Source organism: Telopea speciosissima, chromosome 6, assembly GCF_018873765.1.
Source record: "Telopea speciosissima isolate NSW1024214 ecotype Mountain lineage chromosome 6, Tspe_v1, whole genome shotgun sequence".
NCBI lineage: Eukaryota > Viridiplantae > Streptophyta > Magnoliopsida > Proteales > Proteaceae > Telopea > Telopea speciosissima.
This window is the reverse complement of record NC_057921.1, coordinates 56,455,861-56,478,332: the sequence shown is the minus strand read 5'-3', so window position 1 is coordinate 56,478,332 and position 22,472 is coordinate 56,455,861. Positions and strand designations below refer to the sequence as shown.

The window sequence follows — 22,472 nt, the reverse complement described above, 5'->3', positions numbered from 1 at the left end:
GCAGCTTGTCCCTCCCAATGCGAGGCATTTCAATCACAACGAACTTAAAAATTAACTGGAGATTTGTTATCTCTTGAAGTTCAAAAATGCTAACTCTCCTTAGAATCTTAACTTTTCCACAAATCTTTCACATTTTTTTATTTTTGTTGAATGACCACTCAACAACACTTTAACATATGGGTTTTTTCGTTTACCAAAAAAAAAAAGGGTATTCTCAAAACCCTTTTCTCAACTATAAGAGAGAGAGGGGGGGGGGGGGTGTAATGAAGAGAATTAATAATCTACCGAATCTTGTCCCCCTTCTCCTTGCCTTCCATAAACCCCAAATTAGATATGATTTTATTTTCCTTCTCCTTGCTTTCCATAACCCCCTAATTGGATATGATTTTATTACCATAAAAAAAAAAGACATGATTTTAATCACATTGAAATTATACCAATTAGGTCAATGAAATCTTATCTCACTATACTGTGATTTCAATCACATTGAAATCATATCAAATAAAGTTGTCAATAAAAAAAAATATTCCTTAGCTAACAATAATCATGGGAAGAGGTAGGATCCTAATAGAATATCTATCGAAACGAACACTTCTAGATAATTATAACAAATAATTGCCAAAGTAGAAGTTATTTACGAAATAGGCTCTTCACATTCCAATATCACATTATAGACTATAAGTCCTGTAATTAATTACTGTCAGGCCCATTCTACTGAAATTACTTGTTTTGGGTTTCTGTAATTGATTGGACCAATAAAATATTTTCAAAAAATATTTGATAAAATAATTTTAATTTAAAAAAAATTGTACACAATTTATGAAAATGTCACCGGATCCGAATTTGTGTCCATTCAAATACAGACATTCTCTCTCTATTTGATATTCTCCCATATGGCAACTGATTCCTTTTAAGGGTACCTCATTTGACTTTTATCAGACTTTGCAAATCAGCACACCGACGTATAGTCAGTGTGACATCATCTATTGTTGCCCCAAAATTCAAAATGCGTGGCTGCATGGATAAGGACCCCTGCGACTCAACATACACTACTAACAAGAATTTCATCCCAAATCAACCAACATAACACATGCAAAATTCTCGTATGATCCGATTTAATGTACGCACAATATATACACACACTTGCGTCATAGAATCTCCATTCATAAGAACACGTAGTATGACAACCATATGAAAGGGTTGCCCAGTCTCTTCCCTAGTCGTGAACTTTTTTAGGTTAAAACTTAGGAACAAACAAGGCCTAATTTGATTTAGAAGATATAAAAATGTAGTTGATGGCCTCACGTCCAACATCAAGTCCATCCTATATTATCCCAAATTGTGTGACAATGGCTTTCAACTAATAAGAAACTATACTTCTTTTTTTTTCACTTTTACATTTTAATTCCATTATACAAATATTGGAAGAAAAATGGAATTCATCATGTCTTTATCATAAATCTTATTCAGTAGTGTAGTGAACTGTTGTCGCATCAGTTTCAATTCAATCCTTTATAAACCCAAACTTAGTATGACAATGGCTTTCAATCAAGAAACCAGAAACACATTGTCTTACTTTTAATTGCATTTTCAGATATTGTTAGAGACATTGCTCTCCAGTAGAACCATTTGATTCTACTCGTGTTTACAAAGATGAGGGTCAACAGCTACCAATTCCTTTGGTCGACTAGAACACCTCTAGGAGATAACATGCCCATGAACAAAAGGGGCTACCAGATGGCCTGGTTCTTCTTCTTCTGAAAGGTAGGGAACCTCTGCCAAATGGGGTTATTTCAATAGCTTCAAACAAAACAAGTGACGATTAACGCTTTGTCACTGATCCATTGCAACTCATGATATTAGATTCCTATCAATTACATATCTCTACAAGATCTCAGCTCAATCCTTGATCCATTGCAACACATGATATGATATTACAATCCTATCAATTATCGATGGCTACAAAACCCCAAGTCTGAGTGACTCAATTGAAAGATCAATCCAATGTTGGATTAAAAAGAAAAATACTAATGGAGACACTCTGATCTGTACTTTCAAAACTCATTCCCTGCCATGTTCCTCTTTCTCCTACAAGAAATCAGTGTAATGTCAACACAGCCAAGGATGGGCTGTAGAGATCACCACTAATCTCTTCTTACCAAGGCACAGATCAACATGGAAACGAACACCAAAACTTGATGCCAGTTCACAAACCCTGCAGGGTAAGTAGGTAAACAGGAAGGGACATAAAATTTACTGATAATAGGGGAGAATATAAATAAAGACAACATTAATGAACCCCATAGAAAATTTTATGAAATACCATGGTATGTCGAAACTCACATTCTCACACACTTCAATGGGATCAATAATGTAGTGTGGATACCCCAAGTGCAGATCCAACTATCTGAGAAAACATGAATTCATGTACAGCTAGGTTTTGGAAAGTCTAAACCAAGTCTACTATAGGATCTCCCAAATACAACACTAGTACAATATTATATCAGTCTACAGCAACAAACAGTAGTAATCCAGCAACAGAGAATTATCAAATTAACCATAACAGCACTTGATTATCAAAATCCTTAACACCCATCAATATCAATCAATATTTATAAAAGGGAGGAACATAAACAAAGCCAGAACTTGACTATCGGCTAACAGTTATAGAGAGAACTTCTGACAGAATTAACCAACCATTAAAATAGAAACTAATTCCCAGATGGGATCAAGACATTGGTAGAAGGTAGGTAGAAAGGGAATAAAACATTCCTCAAAGTCTGTACCACACCTATATTACTTCATTAATATAATGTAAGACAATAACTAAAGAAATTCCCAAAATACCCTTAATAACTCTAACACACAATGGGAATGACACCATCAAAATTACCAAATTTCTCCAATGTTTCGCTATTTAATATTTTTCCTACAAGATAATGGAGAAATATTTTAGACATTAAACACAATACATTTTTAATATGCCTGAGAGATTGGATCCCTCAATGGGCTATCAGGGTAGTTGACTGACAAATCTTTGGCTGTCCTAACACGTGCTAAAGTATGTACTGATGTCAGTGCGGTTAGTGCCAACTAATTGATTTTGGTCATTGATTCTCAACGGCTTCTTTTCTCCGGGCTTCATGGCTAATGTTTGCAAGGCTCTTGAATGCCATCTCTTTTGGTTGGCACCTACAATTAATGATTAGACCGGATTAGTAATTGGTGTAGTGTCAATTTTCTTAATTAAAACAATGATAATATCTTTTCAAACTTTAAAAAAGAGGGTTATACCTGATAAGGCAACTAGCATACTAGTACAATCAGAAAGTAGGATTTCCATTTGCTTAACCTGCATTGCAACAAGATCACAATGATAGTAAGTATATTTACTTGCTACCTATTAACTTAAATGAAAAAGTAGAGTTTTGCACAAATATATTATATAATAAGAGTGCCCCAATGCACGAGCCTCCCGCTACTGTAGGGTTTGGGAGGGGAAAATATAAGAAGTCTTACCCTTAGCTTCACAAGAGAAGCTATTCCCAATTTTTGAAACCACAACCTCCAATGCATGGGTGTGCTTCGAGGCCATTATCATCTACTCGCCGTTGAAATTATCGTTGAGGAGGAAGAGGTGGCTACTTGTGGAGTACTTGAGCCCGTTGGAGGACGAAGGAGGTTCCAAACCACTTAACGAGTACGTTGATTTGTTCAATGTTAGGGCTCGTCCTCCTATGCGCACTGATCACTATTTCAAACTCAACGATGTGGTCAATGCTTACCACAACGATGGATGGTGGAGACGAGTCAATATCGAGGTTATTGAAGACTCTAGATCTTCGGTCTTCTTCCACAGCATCAACTATGAAAAATCAGACTTACGTGACCACCTGGGATGGATTCAATGATTGCTAACATATAAGGAAGAAGAAGGGGAATCTTGATGTTCAGCCTCAGATGATTGTGTCATCTTTCCCTACACTGTTTTCCTATTCTTCTGACTTTTGGGCAATTTGTCCACCCGACCAAGTAGGACTAAAAATCTGCACATAAAAAGCTTTATGATCAATGCTTGTTCTTGAAGAATAAAGAAGAAAAGAAAGAACGAAACCTAGTTTTTTATTTGGTTGAAAACTAAACATTCTATACAAGATGATTCATCATTATTCATGATAAGAAGAAAAAAAACTTTTACTTGTCTTCTTCTGCTGTCCATCAGATTAGATCAGATTAGCCTTCTTTTGGGCTTCACCTGTCCTCCACTAAAAGTCTGCACATAAAAAGCTTGGTGATCAATGCTTGTTCTTGAAGTATAAAGACGAAAAGAAAGAAAGAAACCTAGTATTTTCTTTGAATGAAAACTAAACATTCTATACAAGATGATTCACCATCATTAATGACGAGAAAAAAAAACTTTTACACGTCTTCTTTTGTTGTCCATGTTATTTGATCAGATTAGCCTTCTTTTGGGCTTTGCATGACCTCTCCTAATTGGATAATTCTTTCTAACCATGCACATCTTCCTACAAAACCTATTTTCTTCAGTAATGAATGTCCCTAATCCCCTACAAAAATCACAAAGTAGAGTTGCCCTTCAACAGAGGGAGTAGGGGAATGACGCCAGATATCACTATAGACTAAATCCAGAGGAAGCAAGCAGCGAGAATGACACTCGCTAACGGTAACCTACTGGGCTTGCAAAGTTGACAGGCCGGAAAGACTGAAGGGAGACGAGTGGACTGATATTGGTGCACAACAAGAAATAAAGGACATACTCATGGGGGTGGCCTACACAGTGATGCCAACCGTCAACGGAGGCGATTGCAGCGACTTAAGGAGAGGAGGCATGCGTCACAAGGCTAAGGAATCAAATGTCCTTACTCCTCAGCATACAGACCGAAACAGAAGATCATACAAAATTTGCCCCCCCCCCCCCCAAAACAAAAAAAACCGACCACCATTATGCTCCAGCAGAACAAGATCAGAGGAATCACTCCACGGGGTGCAACCAAATGCAGCCTATACGTACTCTCAAGGAAAAATGATGATCAGAATTAGACGAAAACTTAAGTTTCAGATTTGGGATTATAGAGCAAAGCAATAAAGAGTGAAGAATATAATATCAATATGAAGCTACAAATTGTTACGTGTAGATTGGTTAACTGGTATCATAGATGTATGGAAGTGATTCTAAGAGAGTAGCAGAAATCCTTTTACAATAGTAGGGAGATAAGAAAACAAGAATAACTTACAATTTCAAAAAGGAAAATACAGGGGGGGGGGGGAGAGAATAATAAAGAGGTTGCAAGTATTAAAGGTATAAGTGCTCAATCATTAATGAGGATAGCTAACACTGCTTCACTTTATGCTTAAGTGTTTAATAATAGAGTGAAACTATTAACAGATTCTAATTCGGAGCAGCTGGTGGAGATTTCTTCGCTGCAGAATAAGAAAGAGCATCCAGGCTCGAACATTACCTGACCTGGTTGTCTTCTAATTCAACTGCTTAAAGTAAAAGTTTTCTTAAATGGACTAATCAGGCCTTGTACACAACGAGTGCCTCAACTCTCACCCACAATAATCTGATTACCTTCTTCACTTTTATGTGAATAGGTTTTGATACAAGTATCAAGCACATGAAAGTTAAAGGAAACAACGTTTAGTAAATGTATTTATATATTGTCATTTGTGAATGGCCCACATGAAGTATGAAAGTGATGCGTAAATCTCATATTTTGGACTTGATAGCCTTAAAGTTAAAACATGGAATCACTTGAGAAACACATCATTAACTAGCTGAAGCTGAAACATCAAATATCAACTCATCATCCAACTCACAAAGCTTGATACCACTGTCATACTTTATATAGAGCTACAGTTCAATATATAATTATATAAGACCACCAGCACATGAAAGATGGGCTACTTTGGATCATCAAACTTGTGAATTTGAATCCAAAATTTTCTAAGAGGCTTCATATACAGAATTCGATCAAGGTCTTTTTCAAGATGTTTCGGAATGAGAAGTCAGCAAAGAGCCAAAGAACCTTTTTTCTTGTTCTAATTCATTTCAAATTTTATTAGTGTTTATTCCTTGGAAGGGTAAACAATGGCTTGCTCCCTATACCATCAATTGACATGATAACCCTCTAAACCACTAATAAACTTCCAATCCGGTAACAAGAACACAGAGGATAAGCACAGGACAATCAAGAAAATAAAAAACCAGACAGAGCGTACATCAAGCAAAAGAACTGGTTGGATGAAATCATCCTATGTTCAACCACATCTTCTTCTCTGGTTTCTCAATGAGGGTCGGAGTATCATAGTATCATATGTTTTTAATGAAACATTCATGTTAAAATGATAATTATTCTGAACATTTTAATAATCTATATATATATTTACATACTGCATAGCAAGTGAAACCAAGCGCTCTCTCTCTCTCTCTACTGCAGTCAACCAACTGACCATATCATGAACTCAAAATTTTAAAGCTACTAACAACAAGAAGAACAATTACAATGGAGAAACATACAAAATAGAGGAGAAAATCCACAAATAAACAAAGGCCGTACCCATTGCACAAGTCTCCCGAGTTTAGCAGGGTCTGGGGAAGGTCAAATGAACACAGCCTTACCCCATAAAGATGGAAAATGTTTCCCTGCTCAGCAATTGGGGAGAAAGAGAGAGAGAGAGAGAGAGAGCCAATATATACTTAACCAAATAGAAGTAGTAACATATTACCGCAGCTAAATACTAACAAATAGAGGCAGTTATATATTACCACCGCTAAATAAATAATATAACATTCCCTCCAGTAACGGTTATAATATTACAACTTTTAATCAAGACAAATCAGCGGCCAATAATAACCGCTGCCAAATAGTTCCAAACAGAGGTGGTTATATATTACCGCTTGTGCATACTCGCATTAAAAGCGGTGGTAATTTAATATCACCATTAAATATAAAAAATAGTTCACTCCAGTTGTGATTAAAACTTTACCATTTTCAATTAAGACCAACCAGAGGCAGTAATTTAATGCCATTGCCAACTCCCTACAAATAGGGGCGGTAAAATATACCGCCGTTAAACATATAATACTGCATTAGCTTCCGTTGCGGTTAATGCTATGCCACTTTTAATTAGGACCAATCATATGCGATCTAGAATAACTGATGCCAAATAGTGACAAATGGAGGCGGTAATATGTTACCATTGCTGAATACTTATATATAGTGGCAGTAATATATTACGGTTCCTGAAATTTTTTTCTAAAATGACTCTGTTTGTTTAACTGCCGTTTAACGAGGCATATTACACAGGTAAAAATTTACCGCAACCATATATGCCACCTAAGTGCAGCCGCTGCCCCCTTTTCTTGAAATGGACGGATCCTAAAAAAGTGGCTGACGGGATTCTTCCTCTCCTACATACTTAGTATAACTTTTGTCAAGATTTTATTAGATCGAAGAAATCTTGTATCTGGTGTTGGGCTGTTTTCTCTTTTGCATTATAAATGAATTCTAGCTTTCTGCTTCAGGAGTTATAAAATGTCATCTCAATATTCCCACATGCACGACCACAAGTACACCGTCATGCACGCACGCAAACACACACACACACACGTAGAGAATATAAATTCTAATTAAAAAATCATTGATTACATAAGAAAGAGATAAACAAACCTTATAATCCCCTGGTAAATCGTTGATTCGATTTGTGCACACATTCTCCATATCATTGATTAACTGAGATGGAAAGATCATAATCACTTCCATGCATGACATAATTTAACGACTAGATTAAACAAGGATTTAAGATGGGTTAAATGAGAACAGCCAATACCTTGTAATCATAATGCAGGAGGTGTGATCGTTCTATGGGAACCTCTGCATCAGCGAGCCCATCAAAAGAATGGTTCGGCCCCATAGCTATTTAGCTTTTAAATAATCTGCTAGAAAACAATAATAGGGTAACTCATTCTAGAAAATAAGATCTGAATCTTCCATCATATACAGTTGTTACCACCACTCTAATCTTTCCAAGGAAAATGCCAACAAACAATTGTTGTTTTCAATTCAATCCGCTCTCTAATTTGCCTTCAATGAAAAAGGCCAAGGTGGTTTCCACCTTCCACCTTGAGCTTAAGAGTGCATTTCATCTTAAGGAATAATCCCACCTTGTAATCTCCAGGGTAAAAGAGAAAAATGGGAAAGGAAAACGGAAAACGGAAAACGGAAAACGGAAAAAGAAATAACGAAAATGATTCAATATTTCAACATCAATTCTATATACCTTTAGAAGCCAAGAGGAAAACTCAAAACATTAAGAACAGCACACCTTCCAACATAAACCCCTAACTACAGTAGCACTTTCAATGCATAATTCCAAAACTTAGATTGAGGATTCATACCTTATGCTGTTAAACCTTGAGATGAAGAAAGAATGAAGATGCAGATGAAGAAGAAAGAGGAAGAACCATACTAAAAGAATCAAAAGGATGGAAGAGTCGCAAGGACGGTAGTGGCTGTTATAGCAGACGAAGATGAGATACCCTACCGCACCCCCAAAACACCTTATGTCGGCCAGGGCGGACGGAGGCATCCAACTCCTCAAAATAACATTATATAGGTAGGTTAAAGTAGTGAGTTCGGTTCTTCTAAACGTACCAACAGGTGAACGTATATGTACTAATTAACCATCTGTCCTATTTTTTTCATTTATAAAAAAAGACGTTACATGGGGACGAGTGGGGACACATCTGAACCAATCTCCATGGGGTTATAGGAATCATCTCGTACAAAGGCCAGCTGGGCCTACTCTAGTATGGGCCTCATTCTCATAATTAAGCCCAGATCCACCTTATATTTAGGCCTGGCTTGGTTTCCTAAAACCCTGTTTGTTTTGATGGGTTTTGGTGAGATGGGATGAAATAGGAGAATGGTACGGATTTATCATGGAATACCAAATATGTAGTCGTATAGATAAATCGAGTGTAACTTTATACTAATACAATAATATGTTGTACTGGTATTGGGTATTGTAACTTTTTTATTCTAAACCAACATAGTATGTGTGTGCTTAGAGCTTATGGTCCAAAATATCCCAACCAAAAGAATCCTATATATGGGGGGACAAGCCAAAGAACCCAACCTTAAAATAAATGTTATTTTATTTTTGGTGAAATATTTTATATGTGGTAATGTATGAATACGGTTAATACTTTGGTTTTTGAATAATTTTATTCAATTGAGTTTGACTCGGTTACATTCGCCCAAAATCAATTAAATCCTAGATATCTAATCAAGAAAATTTATTATTAGTATTAAGCCTTGTGCAATGGGTACGAACTTTCCCTCAGTGCCATTTTTTTTTTAGTTAAGAGGAACATCTATTGATGATCACGGTTAACATTCAAGGCTTCTGTAACAGTGTCTACAGATAGGCAAGGGTCGGAATAGTAGTAATAGTAATAAAGTTGCTTCTACCAAAAATAAAATAATAATAATAGTAATGTTGCAAATATATTATTTTTAAGAGTTGTTATTCATATAAGAAGGGTGGGTTTCGTTTGGAAAAATAACAAAATGTTGAAAAGACCACAATACCTAAGAAGCAATGGAAGATTGACGGATCAATTCCGACAGAATTCGTGATTCTTTGGTGCTAGATAAGTTAGGGTTTTGTTTTTCTTACATCGAAGCCTCCTTGGTGCTGCAACGATCATCGTCTTAATCTTGCTCTCTCTCTTTGTTGCCTAACTCCACACGAGAGAGCAGGCACTCTCTTCGTGAGTAGCAAAAAAGCCTCCTCCTAAAACTAATTGCCCTCTATGATGCTCTGGGTTCCTTTGCTTCATCTGGAGAAGATAGTGTGTCTTACTTGCTACTTGGTAGATTGAGGTTTTGTTTTTTAACTTTCTAATATATTTCACTACTGATGAATTATATACCTGAATCATTCCAGATTGTGAGATTAATGATGGATTGGGCAAAATGAATCATCCCCCTTTGTCAAGGTTTTGTTTCCCCGAGATTGTGAGAGAGGAATCGATAGATTGAGAGGGGGGGGGGGGGGAAGGAGGGAGTCCAAGGATCGAGGGAGAGAGTGAAGCTTTGGAGGATAATTTAGAAAGCCATTGTCAAGAACCTTATCCTCCGCTAGAAAAAAGAGAGAGAGGTTGGGTACATGATTTTGGGGGAAAAAACCGGAAAATGGATTGTTAAATTACATTTTAACCCTTATGTGAAAAATCTAATTAAAGTTTTTGGTTTCTTCGATTTTCCAGTAGTGGATGCGATTTCACTCAATTATCCTGGTAAATTTATTTCCATCAATGTCTCTCACCGTAGTTCTAAGAGAATAATATGTGTCTCATTATGTTTGGATAAATAATAGACCCTTGTTACGTTAATATTTCCCCTCTTTTTAATCAAAAATAAAATTTTGCCACGACTTGCACATGATCGGGTAGTGTTCTATTACCTAATTAGAAAAAAGGAAGAAAGTTCTTTGTGGGGCAGTGTGCCGCCCAGACTCAAATGAAAGATGGTAATGATTGTCCTATAGATGACATTGTGCCTATAGGGGCCACATTCCATCTCATAGAGAACTCTTTCCTTTAAAAGGAATGGGAAAAACTTGCCCACGATGCCAAATTGCAATTTTCCTCTAAAATGGATTTTTTTTAATGATTTTCTCTCTTACTTTGAATATGTGAGTCCCATGTGAATTATAATTTTTTCATGACATCTATTGGTATGGCATGAAGATTCTTCCCACACTAGCATCACGGGGAACCGTCTCCCTAAAAATAAAATCGAAAAAGACTTATTTAGAAGACAGCTGCTAGAACAGCTAATTAGTCCTTGCCCCTAGGTGGTCTCGGTTCTTTGAGTTGTCAGGGCAGGTTTGCTAGCACCTTTATTTCTCTCTCCTCCTCACATGAAAATTCGATACCATTTTACCACATCTCATTGGTGTCTTCTCTTTGCTGCTTACTCAGATAACCCTTTCCCAAAAGAAAAATAGGGTTAAGAAAATAAAAACCATCCAGAGAATTAGGGAAACCCTATTCATGGAGGTAATATAGTTGGGAGGGGGGACAGTTTCCGATGCCCATAGATAGGCTATAGAGATTCTGAATTAGTTGATTAACACGCCGCAAGCATTCCAATAACCCACAGCCCACTAATCTACAATCTTACAAGACATGTAACAGAAATGATTAGTTAACAAGTACAGAACAAGATGATAACAAGTAGTCAATGCGGTTGTGACCATGATTAAAACTTATTCAGATCATATCATTATCCATATCCAAAGTTCAAATCAATTACATATCTCGACAAGATCTCGGCTCAATCCCTGATCCATTGCAACTCATGAAATTACAATCCTATCAATTACAGATGTCTACAAAACCACAAGTCTGAGTGACTAAACTGAAGGATCAAACCAATGTTGGATTCCCAAAAAAATAAAAAAACACTAATGAAATCACTGTGATCTCTACTTTGAAAACCCCCCATCCCTGCCTTTTTTCCTCTTTCTCCTATAAGAAATCAGTGTAATGTCAATACAGTCATGGATGGTGGATGGGTAGTAGAGATCACTACTAATCTCTTCTTACCAATGCACAAATCAACATGGAAACGAATTCTAAATCTTGATGCCAATTCACAAAGTTCCTGGCTCCTGCACAATAAGTAGGAATGGAGGAAAGGACAAAACATTTAGTGATAATAGGGGAGAACATGAAAAAAAGACAACATTAATGAACCCAATAGAAAATTTTATGAAATACCATGGTATGTCAAAACTCACATTCTCACATACTTCAATGGGATCAATAATGTTGTGTGGGTACACCAAGTGCAAATCCAACTATCTGAGAAAACATGAATTCAGGTTATTTGATGCAAACTAAAGAAAGAAAGAAAAGCAAATCTTGACAATGACATCATGATAATAACCAACCACCAAAGTAGAAACTACTTCCCAGATGGGATCAATGCATTGGTTGAAGGTAGGTAGTAAGGAAATAAAACAGTCCTCAAAGTTTAATAAAAAGTTAGTGGTTAGATGCCTGAGATATCAACAAGTCATGGAATTAGAAAGTAGGATTCGGAAATAGTAACTAACTAATATTGGAGAACTCAGCTGTTGGATCAGCACCAAAACACCATCGCAGGAAGGGGTTGTTGAGTTGATTAAATATTCAAAACTCAGCAGCAACTGTTTAGTGGATATGCAGATCAAAGAGGAAGAAAAAATATCTCAGCAAACTCCTTGGATTTTTTTAATCACAATGGACAGTTTTGTATCCTCCAATTAGCAACCGTTGCAGCCACAACAGGGTATTCATCTCAGTAATCAGTAAGGTTCCCAGCAGCGATGAAACACCTTCGTTAAAATCTCAGGTATGCAACAAATAGCAGAACAGAGCAGTAGTGTATTGAAAGGTAAGGGAAGAAGATAGAAAGGATAGAAGGGTGAATCGAGCCTCTCACTCACTCCTAGGAATCTCACCCCACATAGGACTCTCTCCTTCTCTACGGTCTCTCACAGCACTCATGGTTGTAACACAACTTTTTCTTTTAATCATCAAAATCGTTGGAGGCTGAAGTAAAGCCTTCCCTTTTATTTATAACTTCAGAAATCACCTATTGCGTGGGGACCGAGGGAGTACTCATTACAATCCAACAAAATTAAAACTTCTTAAACTGAGATTCAATTTCCAAAATAGAAACAAGAATAAAAATGGACTCATGACTCGTAACCAAGTGGTACTATCCCCACACCTTCCCCCACTTTCTAATCTTGTCCTGCATCACTCATCATACTGGGGAAAAACAAAACAGAATACAGCAGCAACATCAAGGGCTTGGACCAGATCATTATGACACAAGAAATTGAAATCATACACACTAGAGAGAATTCTGCATCAAATATTCGTATCTTATACAGTTGTTGCCACCACTCCCATACTTCCAAGGAGGATGCCAACACACAATTGTTTTCAATTCAGTGGGCACTCTAATTTGCCTTTAAATGAAAAAGGCCACGGTGGTTCCACCTTCACAACCTCAGTTATAGGATAAAGGTCGAAACGAATGCTAATACATGAAACTCAAAACAGTGTCCAAGTATGAACAGTTGAGCATAAGTGCGCATTTCATCTTAAGGTGGATTCTGTATCCTTTAGTGGACTTCTTCCTCCAAGAACTGACAGCAGCAGAAACCTTTCTTTAGTACAGGGAGTCATTTCTATAGGGTAATGGAATAGTTTAGGATCAATCCCACCTTGTAATCTCCAGGGTAGAAAATAAACAAAAAAATACATAAAATGATTCAATATTTCCATCTCAATTCTATTTGCCTTTCGAAGCCAAGAGGCAAATTCAATTTGAATTGTGGATAGCATGCTTTCCTAAATAAGCCCAGTTAGCTACCTATTGTAGTGCTCAAAATGGCCCAGGTAGATAAATCCGATTAAAGCAAAAAATAGAAAGGCCATTCTAGTCCCATTAGCAGATGAGGCAATGTCTATTCGTCTGTCCTTAATTTATAGCATATGATCCCCCCTAAATAACTCCACCAGGCTAAATTATTTCAAAGCTTAGACTAACATGCTTTGTTTTTTCATCCCAAAAAAAATTAACATGCTTTCCAAAATAAAACTAATTAGCAAAAGAGAAACAATAGTGTCATTGGGATTGCAAACCTGCCATCTCCTCCTTCCTCTGCTACTCTTGCTCTGCCAACTTTTTCTCCCACTTACTTTCTTGTTCGGCAAACTGTTGGCGACCTTCAACTCCTCCAGCATCCTTTTTTCATGCTCTTTCAGTCGGTTTTTGGCTTCAACATTGGTTTTTGTAAGCCCAGCTTCCTTCGGGCTTACACCAAACCCTAATCAATGCACTCGGCCATGACCCTCATTACCTAATACTTCTCGTAAGACGTCGTCCATGGTGTCCCTGTCTTTCCTCGATCCTGGTGCCACCTAAGGTATTTACTCACAGAGCAGTGCCTATAACTTAATGTAATCCAAGTTAAAAAATATACAAGTTTTAACAGTGGTGGTATTGGTTACATACAACATAATACTTACCATCTTTTTCACCTCATTTCACATCTAATACTTCTCCATTTTTCAGCTGATGGGTGATAAAAAAACATATCAAACCTCGAAGGACTCTCACCTTCAGGGTCCTCTCTCGGCTGAACAAACAGCTAGAAGTGTTAGACAAAACAAGAATTCACAAGGACCCAATCATTATCTAATGTACGTACTTGTTCAACAAACATACCTCATCTTCATATATTTGCACAAAAGGCTACCTCCCAAGACTATGACTAGCCAGGGCTTTTCTGCCAACTTTATTTTACACATTAATCTCCTACCATATTGGAAAAAATCATCAAAATATGTTGGGTCAAAATTACAACTTATCAATGCATTTTAGGAATAAAATTTACCTGTTTTTTTCTCAGACTTCCAAATAGATATGAGTTCCTCCCAATGGTCTTGTGGTAGTCAATCATCACAATGGGCTATGGCATCATCAAAATTGCCATATTTCTCAAATGGTTCGTTCTTCAACTCGAGTTTGAAGGACCGCCACATTGTTCCCATTTTTTTATACACAAATTCCTTAGAATCTTCCAGTATTTCATATTTTTCCTACAAGACAATGGAGAAATATTTTAGACATTAAACACAATACATTTTTATTGTGCTTTAGAGATTGGATCCCTCAATAGGTTATCAGGGTAGTTTTCTCCACACCGTATGTCCGTATCTTTGCTATAATCTGGCACATATCTCCAATCAAGGTGGTTGACGGACAAATCGTTGTTGGTCCAAACACATGTAGTGACGTCAGTGCGGTTAGTGCCAACTAACTGATTATGGTCATTTACTCTCAACGGCTTTTTTCTCCGGGTTTCGTGGCTAGTGTTTCGAAGGCTCTTGAATGCCATCTCTTTTGCTTGGCGCCTACAATTAATGATTAGACCGGATTAGTCATTAGTGTAGTCTCAATTTCTTTGTAATTAAACCAATGATAATATCTTTTCAAACTTAAAAATAGGGGGTTATACTAGATGAGGTCCCCGGCGTACTATTACCATCAGAATGGGAGATTTTCATTCGCTTAACCTGCATTGCTACAAGATCCCAATGTATAGGAAATATATTTATTAGCTAACTATGAACTTAAATATAAAAGTAAAGTTTTGCAGAATAACTACATGCAAATAAAAACAGGTATATATTCAATTATAAGAGCGTCCGAATGCATGGGGCTCACGGTACCACAACCTTCAATGCATGGGTGTGCTGGATTCAATGAATTCCAAATACAGAAAATACAAAGCAAAGAGGAAGAAGTAGAGGAATCTTGATGTTCGGCCTCATATGATTGTTCCAACTTTCCCTGCACTGTTTTTATGTTCTTCCTTTCAAACTTTTTTGCAATATGACCCAAAATTTCCAACCTTTGCTCCCCCCCACCAAGTTGCACTAAAAGTCTGCATATAAACAGTTTTGTGATCAATGCTTGTTTTTGAAGAATAAAAAAGCAAAGAAAGAAGGAAACCAAGTTTTTTCCTAGGATGAAAACAAAACATTGTATACAAGATGATTCACCAACATGAGAAAGAAAAAAAAAAAACTTTTTACCTATCTTCTTCAGTTGTCCCTTTGATCAGATTAGACTTCTTTTGCGCTTTGTCTGTCCTCCCCTAATTGGATAATCCTTTCTAACCATGTCCATCTTTCTAGAAAACCTATTAATGGGGGACTGGAAAGGAGAAAAATCAGAGTTGCAGGGGGAAGGAAGGATCGCATATGAAGAAAAGGGGGGGGGGGGAGGGGAGGGGAGAGAAGAGTGTACATGCACACAGCCACAAACTCTATTCATTCTATGCTTTTTTTCAATACGTTGGTTACAAGTGTATAAATAAGAAAACTATCTCAGCCTGAGTATCTCACCCATCCTATCTCAAGATTTCAACATTGCATAAGAAACTTTTCTATTAATTCAAATTCATGTACAATGTTAGCCTCCTCAAACTTATATAGAAGGCTCAAAAATACACTAAAAAGGAAAGGCCTAACCCTATCCTTAACTAATAAGGTAACCTAAATTGACTATGAAAATGAAATAATAATGAAAACATACTCAAAATAGGACTCTAACTAACCTAGTGAAGCAAATCACGTTTTCCTACTTTCTACCCATATTTTAGGATAATTAAATTGGCCAATTACAAGATATAAAAATAGGGGGGGGGGGGAGAGAATAATAGAGAGGTTGTAAGTATTAAAGGTATAATTGCTAAGTCATTAATGAGGACGGCTAACCCTGCTTCACTTTTATTCTTAAGTGTTTAAATAGTAGGTTGAAGCTATTAACAGCTTCTAATTCGGAACAGTGGCGAATTCTTAGCTGCACAATAAGAAAAAGCATCCAGGCTTGAACATTACCTATCTTAGTTGTCTTCTAATTCAACCGCTTAAAGTAAAAGTTTTGTTAAATGGACTATTAATTAGGCCTCGTATACGACGAGTGACTCAACTCTCACCCACTATAATCCGATTACCTTCTTCACTTTTAGGGCGAATGAGTCTTGATAAAAGTAGCAAGCACATGAAAGTGAAAGGAAACAACCTTTAGTAAATGTATTTATATATTGTCATTTTGTGAATGGCCCATATTAAGTATGAAAGTGACGCATAAATCTCATATTTTGGACTTGATAGCCTTAAAGTTTAAACATGGAGTCACTTGAGAAGCACATCATTAGCTAGCTGATGCTGAAACATCAAATATCAACTCATCATCCAACTCACAAAGCTTGATCCCACTGCCCTACTTTATATAGCTAGAGCCACAATTCAATACATAATTATATAAGACCACCAGCATATGAAAGCTGGGCTACTTTTAGATCATCAAACTTGTGAATTTGTGTCCAAAGGTTTTAGGAGGCTTCATACACAGAATTCTATCCAGGTCTTTTTCAAGATGTTTCGGAATGAGAAGTCAGCAATGATCCAAAGAACCTTTCTTCTTCTTCTAATTCATTTCAAATTTTAAAGAGTTTATTGCTTAGAAGGATAAAAGATGGCTGGCTCCCTATACCATCAGTTGACATGATAACCCTCTAAACCACTAATTAACTTCCAATCCAGTAATAAGAACACACAGGACATACGGCACAGGAAAATCTAGGTAATAAAAAACCAGACAGAACGTACATCTAGCCAAAAAACTGGTTGGATCAAGTCATACTAGGTTCAACCACATCTTCTCTGGTTTCTCATGTTAAACTGATTATTATTTGGACCATTTTAATAGTCTGTATATATAGATTTGTTTACATACTGTCTAGAGAGTGAAACCAAGCCCTCTCATCTATTGCAGTCAACCAACTAACCATATCATGAACTCACATTTTTAAAGCTATTGACAACAAAAAGAAGAACAATTACAATAGGGAAACAAACAGAATAGAGGAGAAAAGACCCAAATAAAAATGGAAATAGTTTCCCTGCTCAGTTATAGCAGAGAAAGAGGGAGAGAGCCTGGTCATGGCATGTGTACATACCTTGTTCTTTATTGGTTTGTATGCAGAAAGAGATTGAGATAAGAGATCAAAGAGAGATTGGAGAGTGATTGAGAACAGGATAGAGATCGGAGATCGAGAGACTCCGAGCAGGAGAAGGGTTTTGCAAGGAGACTGTCTAGTACATGAAATGAAGAAGGGAAAAGGGCATGTAACAAAATTATGGTGTATAACAATTAGCGGTAGTTAAATCTAACCACTACCAATAAATACTTACACACATAGAAGCAGTAATATATTACCGCTGCTAAATATATAATATCACATTCACTCCAGTTGCGGTTAAAATGATATTACTTTTAATCAAGACAAATCAGAGGAGGTAGAAAATAATCGCTACCAAATAGTGGCAAACAGAGGAGGTTATATATTATTGCTTCCGTATACTCACATTAAAAGTGGCAATAATATAATATCACCGTTAAATATAAAAAATAGTTCACTCCAGTTGCTGTTAAAACTTTAACGCTTTTCATTAGGACCAATCAAATGCGGTAATTTAACAAATAGCTGCAGTAAAACATTACTGCCGTTAAATATATAACACTGCATTCACTTCCGTTGCAGTTAATGCCATACCACTTTTAATTAGGACCAATCATAGGTAGTCTATAATAACAGCTGCCAAATATTGACAATTGGAAGCTGTAATATGTTATAACTGCTGAATACTTTTATATAGTTGCTGTAATATATTACCGCTCCGTTGAATGAGGTATATAGCAACGGTAAGCCGCTATATTTATTAGATGTAAGAAACATTGTATCTGGTGTTGGGCTGTTTTTCCTTTTGAGTTATAAATGAATTACTGCTTTCTGCTTCAGGGTTTATAGAATGTCATCCCAATGCTACGCATGCACACACCTATGTTAGCATGCACGTGTGCACGCTCACACACACAAGTATATATATATATATAGAGAGAGAGAGAATATAAGTTCTAATTGAAGAACATGAAACAAACCTTATAATCCTCTGGTAAATCGTTAATCCAATTTTTGCACACATCCTCCATATCATTGATTAACTGAGAAGGAAAGTTCATAATCACTTCCATGCATTACACTATTTAATGACAAAATGTCGCAAGGATTTAGGATGGATCAAATGAGAACAACCAACCTTGTAATTACAATGCAAGAGATGTGATCTTTCCATGGGAAACTCCACATCAGCAATAACTATGATGCGCCAATTAATAGAACAGTTTGGCCCCATAGCAATTTGGCTATTAATTATCTGCAAGACAATAATTGTAGGGTAAATCATTCTAGAAAATAAGATCTAAATCTTCCATCATATAAAGTTGTTGCCGCCACTCCCGGTCCTTCCAAGGATGCCAACACACAATTTTTGTTTTCAAATCAGTTGGTACTCTAATTTGCCTTAAATGAACTGTTGAGCTTAAGCGTGCATTTCACCTTAAGGCAGATTCTGCCCCCTCTAATGGACTTCTTCCTCTAAGGACAGGTAGTAGCAACAACCTTTCTTTAGTAAGGGGGAGTCATTTCTATCGGGTAATGAATGCAATTGTTTAGGACCAATCCCACATTGTAAATGAGGAGTGTGATATGTGATCGACCATGAAATCTCTTATATGGCGTAAGTCCAACATTTAGATTAAACCAAAAAATAGAAGAGGTTATTCTAATCCCATTAGCAAATGAGGCAATGTTTATTCATTTTGCCTTGATTTATATGCATATGATTTTCCTACATAACTCTACCAAGATAAAATATTTAACAGCTTACAGCCTTACACTAACATGCTTTGTTTTTCATTCAAAAAAAAATTAACATGCTTTTCAAAACAAGACTAATTAGCAAAAGAGAAAAAGGTTGTCCAATATCATATAAATGATAGTAAAGCAAAAAAGAGGGGTAGGGGGATGAAACCAAGGAGATTGATTGCCAATGATCAAGATACTTATATCGATTTTCGAATTCCAACCAAGATCTATTTCGTTTTCATAATAAGAATCAGGAAGGAAAGATAGAAATAAAGATTATAACAGCCATACCTTAATATTGCTAAAACTTGATGATGAAGAAAGATAGAATCAGACTAAAAGCCCTGAAAGAAGAATCAAAGAGTAACAAGAGAGCTTCCTCCATATAAAGCAATGATGAAAGCTGTCGTCATAGCAGATGTAGATTGAAGACCCTATCTCATTTCAAAATCACCTTATATATGCTAGGGTAGACAGAGTCGTTCTCTCCCCTCGATACAACATTTCCTTAGATAAAGACAAAGCAATTACCCAAAAAAAGAAGGACAAAGGTTATAGTGGGTAGTGGGTACGACTGATAATTCACCAGGTAGGACCAGCTGGGCCTAACCTAGTACAGGCCTCATAATTAATCCCAGGTTCGCCTTACATTTGGGCCTGGCTTGGTGTCAGTAGTTCCAGATTCTCTTCTTTCAAGTCTACGTTCCTACACTTTTCCGACTGGTTTAAGCCATTCCCATTATTTCTTGGCCCAACGAATGAAGGAGAAAGAAATCTTGGCAAGGATTACTCATTTCCACAGCCGAAGAAACTAAACAGCAGATGTGTAGGAGATTATTCTCGCTTAAAAAGCGATGATAGCACCGATCGATTGGAGAAGAAGATGTTTTCTTGATAGTTTGGTTACTCTCAGCGATATAGCATTGGGTTAGGGCCGTTAGGCCTGATGTCCTGATGAGACCCAGAGAAGGCAACCGCAAGACATATCCAGCGCATGACTCCTAATTAAGTAAGAGTCCATGGGCACAAACCCATATTGATCATTAGGGACCAACACTTTGAACCCGGCCCAGAACCCAAAATTACTTGTTAGGTTGTGAAATCATGTAAAAAGGTACCCACCAAAATTCTAACAATCTAGGTCAAGATAACATGTTGATGATGAGATGCTTATCTACATATATATTGAAAAAGAAGGTTGCTTGGCTGCGCCCCCTAGGCCCAGACACATGAGTGGTGAAATGACCATTCACCCCCATATTGGATGCTTGGCCGTGTGCTTCCATTGGTCCCTGTGTTGGCACAAGGCCACGCGAGCAAGTTGCGTTCCTTCTCTCTCTCTCTCTCATATTTATTTATAAGGGAGAATGTTCTTTGTGCCGGGGGCGCAGGCTGCGCCCAGACACATGGGGGTGAGCGCAATGACCACCCTGCCCTCTTAAGTGGCAGGCCCATGTGTCTGGGCGTAGTCCTATTTATAAATAACGTATTATATCTCACAGACGATAGAATAAGCTTGTCAAGGTTTGTTCAATAATGGGCTTTGATTAGTCAAGAAATGACATTTCTTTATGACTTTATATAGATAGATGGAGAGAAGTGAAGGGGTTGTCATGTTGTATTAGACTTATTTAGACGTGAGCCTCACTAGGACTTTGACTGATATATTGTTGCTTTGACCATATTAATTAAGGGCTCATGTTCTCTGTGCCGCAACACAAGCTGCGCCCAGACACATGGGCTTACCATTCAGGGGGGTAGGGTGGTCATTGCGCCCACCCCCATGTGTCTGGGCGCAGCCTACGCCCCCGGCACAGAGAACATTCTCCCATTAATTAAATATAAACTATATCGATTTTGTATTCTCGGATGATAAAAATAACATCGACCTAGAATGCGTTCCAAGAATACATACCAAACATAACACAAGATTACTATGAGTTGCATTGTAACTTATAGTTAATGATACAAGTACAACCTTAATTAATTAATTAATTAATTATATTGTAAATGGACTAATTACATTATTACAAGTAGTCAAGGAGTGTGATATATGATCAACCATGAAATCTCTGTTTGGTGATTCTTTCCTTCACGTCTTATACCATCCAATCCATAGAAGTAATCTACCAGAATGATCAATGATTTGGACCTTTTAGTTTATTTAGCCAAATAATTTATACTTCTCTATTTATTTATCAATATATCTTTTGATAGGCAAGCAGGTTGGTGGTTGAATACTTGTGTCATGTCCCATGCATGTGTGACCATCTCTAGATTTACTTACATTGGCTGACTAGAACAATTTATTTATATGGGGCACTGTTCTCTGTGCCGCAGCGCAAGCTGCACCCAGGCATATTGGGGCGGGCGCAATGACCACCTTGCTCCCCTGAATGGCAGGCCCATGTACCTGGGCGTAGCCTGTGATGCAGCCCAGAGAACATTCTCCCTATTATATATATCAAATGCAAACTTTATATTTCTTGTGAGAGGAAATGGTTGATGCAAGGAAAAAATCTATGGAAAATAAATAAATAAATGCTTTAAAAAATAAGAAAATTTATCCCCCACCAACTAAAATTTGAATGCCAATTAAGATAAAAGTCCCTTTACATGGCTTTCTTTCTTTGGGTAGTGATGCAGTCGGAAGTATCAGGGCTAGATTTCATTCTAGTGCTAACAAAACCCTTGGATCCACAAAGTTAAAAAAATCTTAATTCCACGGGAAGAAGAATCGTAAAACGAATTTCTTTGTCATAAATTTCCAGAATATTTTATTGAATCCAAAACGACCTTAATATAAGTAGATTAGGTTACTAAGAAGGAAAAAAAAATACCATTACTAATTATGCAAAAATAGGAAGCTAGCCAAAAAAAAAAAAACAATTTAAGCACAAAACTTTATATTATGGGTAGAGAGGACATTGGTATACTTACAGGTTATTTGGGCAACTTGGGCAAAGTGGGCTCCATTCATTGTCTAAAAAAATGAATCCCTTAATTTCTTCTAGTTCTTATCAAAGAAACCACTTGAGATTCTCTTTCTTTGTTGGCACAATTTAAATACATTGTTTTGGGTAGTCAGTCTTTTGTCA

At 36.9% G+C, this 22,472-nt stretch overlaps 1 long non-coding RNA gene across 1 annotated transcript in view; it reads right to left on the bottom strand.

Annotated features, from left to right (window-relative positions):
- LOC122664983 overlaps positions 1-18,955 on the bottom strand; it is a 32,080-nt gene extending 13,125 nt beyond the window's left edge. The window contains exon 1 of the long non-coding RNA XR_006333409.1: positions 18,767-18,955. This is a non-coding gene — a long non-coding RNA (uncharacterized LOC122664983). The remainder of the gene's footprint in view (positions 1-18,766) is intronic.
- Positions 18,956-22,472: the final 3,517 nt, after the last annotated feature.